Source organism: Scatophagus argus, chromosome 11 (assembly GCF_020382885.2).
Source record: "Scatophagus argus isolate fScaArg1 chromosome 11, fScaArg1.pri, whole genome shotgun sequence".
Taxonomy (NCBI): domain Eukaryota; kingdom Metazoa; phylum Chordata; class Actinopteri; family Scatophagidae; genus Scatophagus; species Scatophagus argus.
In genome coordinates this window covers 16582110-16592499 of record NC_058503.1, presented here as the reverse complement: position 1 = coordinate 16592499, position 10390 = coordinate 16582110, and positions in this window count along the sequence as shown.

The following is a 10390-nucleotide window of genomic DNA, read 5'->3' as shown; positions in this document are numbered from 1 at the left end:
TTGTAAGTTCAGACACTAATGATGGACAAAAGTCCTGGCTCACAATCCCCATTCCAGTTCATCCCAAAGGTGTTGGGGTGCTGGATGGGGTTGAGGTCAGGACTCTGTGTGGGCCAGTCAAGTTCTTCCACACCAAACTCATCCAGCCATGTCTTTATGGAGCTTTGCTTTGTGCACTGGGACACAGTCATGCTGGAATAGAAAAAGGTCTTCAGCAAACTGTTGGTACAAAGTTGGAAGCATAACATTGTCCAAAAATGTCTTGGTATGTCTTGATATGCTGAAGCATTAAGATTTCCCTTCAGTGAAAGTCAGGAGCCGAGCCCAATCCCTGAAAGACAACAACTATCCGAATACTTTTGTCTACATCACCTTTAAGATATCTTCGTGTCTATGTTTATACATAACAGGGATGCTGCCGGACATTCCTCTAAATCAGCATGTCGGTGAAATGGCACCTTTCGCTAATTAGCCGTTTTAGGACTCGTTAGCTTTAATGTGTGGCAGGACCAGTTCTAAAATGTAAAGGACAAGAAGAGAGCTCTTCTCTGCCACAAACTCTTGAATGAAGCTCAAAAGTGAAACTTCATCGAGCCTGACCAGAGGATTACGGAGAGGGGGGGGGATACGCAGCGGGTGACTTCCATGTGCCTTCCCCAAAGCAAAATGTTAACTTAGCTCACAAAGATTTTGTGAGCCTTTCGGTCAAGTGTCGGTTTACCAAAACCACAAGAAGACGTCTTTCCTTGTGAGGTCTCGTGCAAGAACCCGCTTGCAAGCAGCATGTATGATATTTGAATCTGACTCTCTCTCCACGAGAGAAATAAACTCTCATGTGACTCAACGGTAGGAAAGTCGGAATCTGAACGCATGTGGACTTTAAATACGATGCAGAAACCGATGAAAATAACACAGCTTAAAACAGACTTCAGTTCAGATAGTCGCCCACATCATCATGGCTGCCAGCGTGCTGAGGGGGGTTACTGTCAGCCTGTCACAGTCCAGCTCCGCTCTGATGTTGTTGGCTACTGTGCTGCTATAATATTTTTCTAGTTTTAGCCACTGACAAAGCAGGCAAGTGTGACCATCACCTTTTTACTCCTTGGTATCGTTTTTATGCCTCCTTACTGGAGACAGTGTCTGTCCGTCCATCCGTCTGCCCGTCTGCTCGTTAAGGCTGTGAGACCAGCAAACCCCCCTCCTCAGTGTTTTGCCGACTCCATCACTTTCAGGTTGTGGGGCTTTTAGCTTTGTAATATTTTTTTAAAGCTTAACTGTGCATCTGGTTCTGGTCCCGTAACACCCTGCTTCTAACGCTGAAATTATAATCCTCTTCTTGGACACCCTGTGTGTGTGTGTGCGTGCACGTGTGTGTGTGTGCGTGCCTGCACGTGTGTGTGTGTGTGTGTGTGTTTGTGTGTGTTTCCAGCTTTTGGGGGCCAGCAGAGGTTTAAGACATGAGAGTGATGATGTTTTTGGAAATGGAGGACATTTTTTTTTTGTTGGTGCTCACTTACTCAAAGAACCCTTTGAGGGTTAGGATTTGGTTTTAATTATAAGATGAGAGTTACATTCAGGTTACAGTTGGAGTTTAGGCCTGTTCTGTTTGGTTTCTGGGGAGGCATTGTGTCGATGCTTAAATAAAGCAAATGTCCACATGTCCTGTCAGTTCATGAATTACTCCTTGGACTCTGACATCAGCCAAGTGGATGAAAAGTCAGAAGAACTGTGTGTGTGTGTGTGTGCGTGTGTGTGTGTGTCCTTCGCATGCCAAATGCCGACCCAGTTTCCATGCTGCGGGTGTTGGCATCACCTGCGAGCACCACCTCGGCTGCACAGAGAGTCATTGACACAAACCAAAAAGCAGCAACGCGATTGTGTTTTGATCTGCACATTCACTGGAGTGAGGTTACATAGAAACCTGCTGTGACCTCTTTTATTTGTGTGTGTGTGTGTGTGTGTGTGTGTGTGTGCGCGCGTGTGTGTGTTGACCTTGGCTGTCTGAAATAAAGACTTATGTGGCAGGTCTAGTTTGCCAGAAAGAGACCATTTTCCAGCATGTGTATCCAAAGCACACACACACACAAACTCAATTTCTTGCGATAAAAAAATAAAAAAGTTTACATTTTCTTTCTGCTCTTCAGTCCCTGATGATGATTCAGTTTGACTCTCGGTGAAGCTCCCCACGCATGTATGTTGTCTTAGTCACGACGCACACAGGGGTACAAACAGTCAAGAATAACAATCTGCACAGATATCTTTTATCACTCTGTGTGAGTGAGTGAGTGTGTGTGTGTGTGCATGTGTGTGTGTGTGTGTGCGTGTGTGTTTCAGCCAGCCTTTTGCACATTCATCTTGGAATTCCTAGAGGACGCTTATTCAAATGACGCAGAAAGATAAAGCAGTGAAAGTGTTTTCGGTTCCACATTGACCGAGTCAGCCTTCACACACCACCACACCACCATGTCATGATGTTCATGAATCAAATAAAGTCTAATTAAAATGTTTAACTATGTCACAAACCACTCGGGGTAAAAACAAACAAACATCAGAGCGTTGTGCTCCCGTCCACCTCTGCTGCAGTCTTACTGAAAACATCTCGATGAAGTGCAGAAGTGCCCTCTAAGCTTTAAATGCACACTATGCAATATTTTCATATTAAAGGCAGAATGCGCAGAATATTTCACCTGGTGTTTGTAAATTCAGAGTTCACCGCTTCCCTGCCACACCCCTCATTTCAGCTCCTCACGACGTTTAGCTGCCTTTGGCTAATTGTTGTCGTTCTCATCATTCGTACCTCTGGATCTGTCAGGGCCAAACCGTTAGCCAAACTGAAAGTCACGCGGAGCGAATGAGCCCAACGTCGAGGTTGTAGCTGAGAACCGCATAAAGTCGAAATTTAAACTGAATTTTCCTAAACTGAACTGAAAAGAAAATTTATTAAATGTGCCACAATGACAGCAGAAAGTTGAAATGTTGAATGTTGTCAAGGGAATCTTTCAGCGTTGATTGCTAACGCTGTGTCTTCTAACCGGCTCTCCAGTGTCGGTCACACAATGATATTGAAAAAGCCCTGACGGCAGTAATTTCTCAAAAACTGCTTCATCCTTTTTGGAAAAAGATGTATAAGCAGCAGTAGCTTGATCAAAGTTCAAAACGCTGCGCTCTGGAATTGAAAATAAACTGCGTTTTATAAAGTGTATTTTATTTTGAAATTAAAATGTATCTGCTTTTTTTTTTTTTTTTAATGAGTGATTCCTGCAGCGATGAAACCCATCAATTCACGTATATGAATGTCAGACAGACGTGAGACCAAATACAGGAGGGAGGAGGAATCCAAGACGGAGACGATGAGGGATTTCCAAGTGCAGGGAAGCAGAGGAAGGGGAGATAATCTCAAAGTGAGGAATGTTCTTACTGAGGATAAGAAGTTTGGACCTCAGCTACGACAGAAACACCAAAGCAGCTTCTGTCCCGCACACAAACACATTCGTCTTACCACCAGGAGTGTTTTCTTTTGTCCTCGTCTAGACAAGGTGGGGCCAGAGACGCACGCTCGCTTTACGAGAGAATGAAAGTGCAAGCGTTTTTGTGACTTTTGCGGCTCATTTTTGGTTGCTTCTGCATGTGCGCTTTGGGGGGCCTTTGCCCACGTGTGACTGCATGTGAAACGTGTGTGTGTGTCTTTGCCCCACACGTATGCCACAAGTGTGTATGCGTGTCAGTGCCCTTTGCCCCTCGTTCTTGCGTTCTCTGGGGGTTTCAGGCTCACCTACATTGTGCCTCTTTTGTCTGCAGCTCCTTTGTTTAACTAGCGGCCGGTCAGTGAAAGCAGCAGCGGTTAGCCGCTAAAACCAGCGAGCTGCTTTTTTGTCCCTCAACACATCGCCACAATATGAAGCGAGCGTGCCGGAGCTACACAACCACCAGGAGACCCGAACAAAGAAGGGGCTGGGAGCGCTAATCATCAGGACAAAGCAAAGATGAGCATCCACTTCATCACCAAAGTCCAAACCCAACTCCTGGCCCCTGCAGGAGGTGGTTTTCCCCCTCAGAACAGATGTTTTAGATCCACAGGCCTTGTGACAGCTTCACCTCACAAACTATTATTAGAACTTCTGTAGGCTTGGCTCAGATCCTCTGAAATGTTATTATCTGCCTAATTATGGGGTCCAAATTCAGTTTACTGTTAAATATTATTTATTATGGTTTACATATGGATTTACTCATATTTTACCCGTATTATGATGAGAAAGACGACCTGACTTTAGGCCTACACATGTGGGGAGTCGGACTCGATAGCAGAGTGTGACGCTGACCAATAAGAGCACAGAGGATTCGTCTATACACAAATGTAAAACGGCGTTTGTCATTGTGTTTGTGCCGCACTTGTGTGTAACGAGATCATTTTCACTCATCTCACTCACGTAAATGACTAACAACTTCACGCACTGTCCGAGTGACGCGATACGACAGACAGGAAGTCACTTCTAATTGGACAGTCATGTGACGAAGTTGTCTTTGTGGGTGTTTGGATGTGACAGATCAGTAATGCTTTTACCTCAAGCTTTGAATGGAAAAAAACTAGAAGAGCACAGAGAGAGCGCAGACCTCCGCCAATCACTCATGACCCTCGAGACGTGTGCTTCATGGAGGCTTTCAGTGTTTCCATCCTGCTGACAAACAAACAAACAAACCAGACAGAAAACATGGCAGAGGTTTCCATAGTGAAAATATTAAAAAGCAGTGCAACATTATGGGAGAACATTTCTTCTTTTAGGGGAAGTGAAGAAGAAAAACAGGTGAGAAGGCGCTCGAGCTCGCCGCGGAGCTCGGATTTTGAGTTGCCTTAACAACACACACACACATTTCTGCACCATCACCTGACGAGAAGCAGCTGCTGAAAGCTGGATGAGTGAGAGGAAGCGATACTGACGCTGACTCATCACGGTGTCTGTCATTGGCTGGCTTGTGCGCGAGGTCACACTCACAGCAGACTGTCGATGTCAGGCTGAAGTGGTGCTCGAAAAGGCGAACTGGGGAGCCGCGCGTGAGTCGGCGTGTGTGCAGGTGTTTGTGTATCAGTCTGGTTTCAGGTTTCCCTCTCAGACCACAGGACCTTCCAGGAATCAAGGAGTCGGGTTTGATTCCTGGACAGCAGAACTGAACCGGTGGCTGATAATCACTCAGATCAGAAACCGTTGGTCGATTAATCAGTTAGCTGACGGGCAGAAAATTAATTGGCAAAGAATTTTGATACTCGTTTGGGTCATTTGGGCAATTTTCATAACAAAATATTTTGTGGTTCAAGCTTTGCAAATACAAAGATTTAAAAACTTTTAACAATTTAAATTTATTTTCAGTGATTTCAAGGTTTTTGGATTGAGTCACTCTGGGTATTTGTGATAAAGTTTCTCACCGTTTTTCTCTGAATTGATCAGATTATCAACAGATTAATCCTCAATGACAATAATAATTAGTTGCAGTACAAGCAAAAATTAAAAAAAAAAAAAACTCGTCAAAAAACATTATTTATTCCATTTCTTTGATTTATTAAATATGATTAATTTTAGTTCTTGCATCATTATTCTTATTTTTAAGTATATACGATTAATAATTATAGTTATTCTTATTGTTTATTTTTCTCAGTTAATAACATTTTTGTTCCTGAATTCGTAGTTAGACACATTAAGCTCTTCTTTTGTTTTTAGTGACATATTTATGAGGACAGCACACACACACACACACACACACACACACACACACACACACATCTCAAGGCAGTCCTTGAGTCTGGTTTTCAAAGTGGGTCACATAGCTGAGGAGGGTGGGGGTTGGGTGCTACTACACCTCATTCTCATAGTCTCAGGGGAGAACTGAACCAGTTCAGGTTAGATGAGAAGCCAGGATTTATTCTGCTCCTCTTCGCTTTTCTTTGTCCTGATGGGTGAAAAATCTGCCAGTATCTGTAAAGTACTTTAACTGTACGGAGATACTTCAGTTTTAGAAAAACAAACAACAACAACAACAACTGGTAAAAGGTGCAAGTTACCCCTCTGTGTCACCTTTGTGGAATGTAACTGCTCCAATACTGTGCATAAGTACACGTTTGAGGTATTTGTACTTTACTTGACTCTTTTCTTCTCGTGCCACTTTCTGATTCTCGCTTTATTTAACGGGTAATTATTGTACTTTTTACTTTACCACATTTGTTTTATGACTTTACAGATTAAGATTTTTGCATACATGAAACAACAACAACTCAACAGTGACATCCAACAAGCAGAGCTGAAAACTGCCGACTGGTAACAGTTTTATTTGAATCAATGAATTTTTTTTTTGAGCAAAGACATTTCATGATTTCAGCTTCCACTAAATATGATTTGATGCTTCTAGTTCAATTTATTAAAATAAAAATAAAAGATCTGTTTGTATTTGCATAATTTTGTGGCCTGTGGACTGTTGGTCTGTCACGCTGAGTTCTTGGTCATTTTTATTTATTTTTTACAAGCAAAACAATCAAATCAGTTAATCAAGAAAAGGATCAGGAGTTTAATCCACAACCCGTTCATCATTAGTTGCACTGAGAGAGCTCAGCAGTAAAATCCTGCTTTAACATTAATGTTTGAGTAATAGTAATCTGAAGAACCGTCAGAGGGTCATTTATCTGCCGTACATGTGCTTTATAATGCTCAGTAGTTGTCAACACTCGATATTCAGTACACTTTCGTGGTTATTTCTTATGCAGGTAGCATTTTTAGTGCAGGACTTTTACTTTTACATCGTGGTAATAGTACGGTTCAGCAAAGCTTGTGACTATTTCCTCCTCCACTGGAGCTTTCATTGGTCTGTGGAGCCGAACCTTCACATTGACGTATTTTATTTTAAACCATAATCTCTCTTCTATTTCGGCTAAGCGGAGGAAGACGAAGCGAGACAGGATCTCTCTTCTGTTTTGCTTCCTGTCCTCAACCTGTCCTCTTACTCTATGATTCACTCATCTTGCTTCATTTCTTCCCGTGACGCTCTGCAAAATGATCCTTTTTTTGAGAAAAAAACTGCACCAGAGCCAATAATTAACTCGGTAGTGAGTGACTCAGTTCACCGAAAGAACACCAAGTGACCTTCATATCGCTGAATCAATCATTTTTGTCCCTCCGTCTGTCCTCCACTGTCTCGTTTTGCAGGGTCACACAACACAAATCAGATGCGTCACCGTGAAGCCGCTGCATCCAGCTGAGAAATCGTCCAACATATATCACAACACATCCTCAGAAAATGATGCTCTGCTCGTCACTTTCACTTTCACTTCTTCTTCTTCTTCTTCGTTTGAAAGTACAGTTAATTAAAATATGTGGAAATATTGGATTTAAACTTTGGTTTTGGCACCAGGTAAGCATTTTATTATTGTGGGCAGGAAGCACACGTCTGCAGGATGAAGATACAGCAGACTTCTGAAGAACGTGTAAAATATAAAAATCCTTTTTTCCTACGGTCTGTGATGGGAAATCAATGCACAAGAGGCTACAAACAGGACAACATGCAAACTATATGCTGATGACTGTGACCTGATACAAAGACACAAGCTGAGACTTTTTTCACACAAAACAAGACTTAACTAAACTAAATAACACTGAGTTTGGTCTTGAAAGGTGAAGGTAAAGACAATCTATGTTTAAATCCACTTAAGTACAATCTGTGGTATTTCTACTTTCCTTGAGTATTTCCACTTCATGTAATTTCTGCTCAGCTACGTTCTGTCTGACAACCGCAAGTTGCTTTTCAGAAAACAATTTTTCGATATCCTTCTTGTCCTTGCTTCCTTTACGAGATTCTCACAGGGAAGTGATGTTTCAAATAATGTGATGATTTTGTATCTTGTAGATTAAACAGATTATAAGGTGGGTAAAGTGAGCTCAGCCTTAAACGTCCACAGTAGTAAAATACAACAGGGCAGCAGTGATGTTCATGCAAAAACATCAGATTCAGTAAAACATTTTACAGCACAATACGTACTTTTACCATTGACAGTTAAAGTACACTTTGCTGATAATACTTAAATACTTCTTGATTCAGTTACTTGTAATGGAGTATTTCACACTGTGGTACTGATACTTGTCTCAGTACTTATTTAACATGGATTCAATAAGCAGCAGGATGCGTCGCCTCTTGTGCTTTCACTCGCCAGGGACAAAAGTTTATTTTTTCTTTCAACTTTAAAAAATGATCAAACCTGAAAGATTTTAAACATTCAGGCCTGACCACCCAAATGACACCCAGAGAAGATGGATGTGTCATTTCCACGGCGTGTACATTTTCTTCACGGGGCCAAATGCATTGTGTGTGTTTTGGACCACAGTTAATAGGACACCTTTTCACAAATAGGTTTTTCTTCCGTGGGAGTGGAGGTCCTGCCTGCAAGCGTGTATCCGACTGTTTGTTTTGTCCACTTGCGCCTCAGTGGCAGGAAAAGTGTCACTGTTGTTTCCCCCCACTCTTGACAGCAGTGAGATTGAACATCACAGTTTTGCTGGATGCGTGCGAGTTCCTGTAAAATGAAATCACAGACGAAGCTCTGTCTGGCTCCGCCACATCGAGGCCAATGGGAGCGGGGCAACCACACGAGCCTGCCCATCAAAGGAAAAGAAGGGGGCTTGTGTGGGAGTGAACGAGTTTCAACCCAGCTAGCCCGCCCGTATGTTTTCACACAGAGCTTATTTTGTTCATGTCACACCCTCACATGCAGACATCAAACATTTCCTTCCCCTCCTCCACCACCCCCACCCTTCATCTCTCTTTACCTGAATTCATCTCTCACGTTTCTAGTTTATTTGGCCAGCGTTAACTGCTGTTTACCCTCCTCTCGTGAGGCGGTTGAACGACAGGGTGCATTTTGCCTATAATTAGGGAAGCAGGTTTGAGGTAAACAAGGCAGAATTTAGGTCATATATTCTCAGTGTTACACCCTGAAAGCAGATCCAAAACAGGCCTGCTGCCGAGGGTGGGGTTTTCTTACGATGGTGGAAATTCACTTCGCACCACGTCCGAGTTTGTGTCTCCCTGCATTGTATTTTTTATGTGTATCGCTTAACTCTAATGTCGTCCTCTGGCACGAGAGGGACGCCTCGGACGTCTCAGATATTTCCCCTGTTAAAGTCAGGCTGCAGCTGCTGTGTTGCACGCGCTGCCATCCTGCAGACTTTGTTTTGGTATAATTATGACCCAGAGCAGCTGTAAACGGCCTCCTCCTCCTCCTCTGCACCACCGCCGTCTGCATTTTGTTTAGTCTGACAAAGGGCTAAATACATATTTTAACAGGTCAGCGTGTACTTACATCAGCGTTACTGCTGTTATCTTCACGTGTAAATTTAAAACACGGTGTTGGAGCGGGTGGAAAACTTCTGCACGTCTGGTCTGTAAACACATTTGGCATCACCTTTTTCCTTCTTTGCTGTCAACATAATATGTTCCCCTCACATCCTTGGCATTTTTCTGTTCATAACTTACTGAATTTACGCATTTTCATGGTCATAATGACAGGAATTGGTGGTTTAGAGTAGTGAAATAAAAGGTGTCCTTAGTCTTTTACTTTTTTTTGTTTGTTTGTTTTGTAAAGTGTAATTATGAGGAGGGAGGAAAAGCAGACCACAGTGCAGGGAGAACTGAATTTAAACCAGAGAACATAAACATGCGGCTCTGGTTGTAAACCTTTTATATGCAGTACACATGAAGCCGTTATTCTTCAAAAACTTAATGGACAAACAAATACTAAAACCAAACATCAAAAAAATATCTAAAGCCAGAAATCCAACAAGAGAATATAGCCTAATTAAACTTAAAAAAAATGTCCTAAAATTAAATCATACACAAAAACAATGTTTGTCACTGCACTTTTTAAAAGGGATATCATTTACATATTTATTTTGAGCTTGTTTCCATTTAAAGTTGCAAAACTTCATCCGTCATTAAGACTTTTTTTGAGCTTTAAATTCTCTTGATTAAAAACGCTGCAGAACATTCAGCCACACGTTCTCATCGTCTAAGGTGTTTCACAGGTGTTGGTTTCAAGCACATGTCATAATGACAGCTTATTAGCAGGCAATCAGCAAGTCGAAATAATTTTATTTATAGAGCCCAGTATCACAAGTACACAAATTTAAGATTCATTTGGGTAATGAAAAAGTAAAAAAAAAACCAAAACAAAACACTTTAACAACAAGTACAAAAATGGAAGAAACCACAGGAATCGGGATGTCAAATTTACAGATAGATTACAGACATACGTAGGGCGAGCCCCTGTTTGTCACAGAGACCAGGAAGAGGACAGTCAACACCAATACACAAAGCTCAAACACACACACACACACATATACATAAACACACACACCAA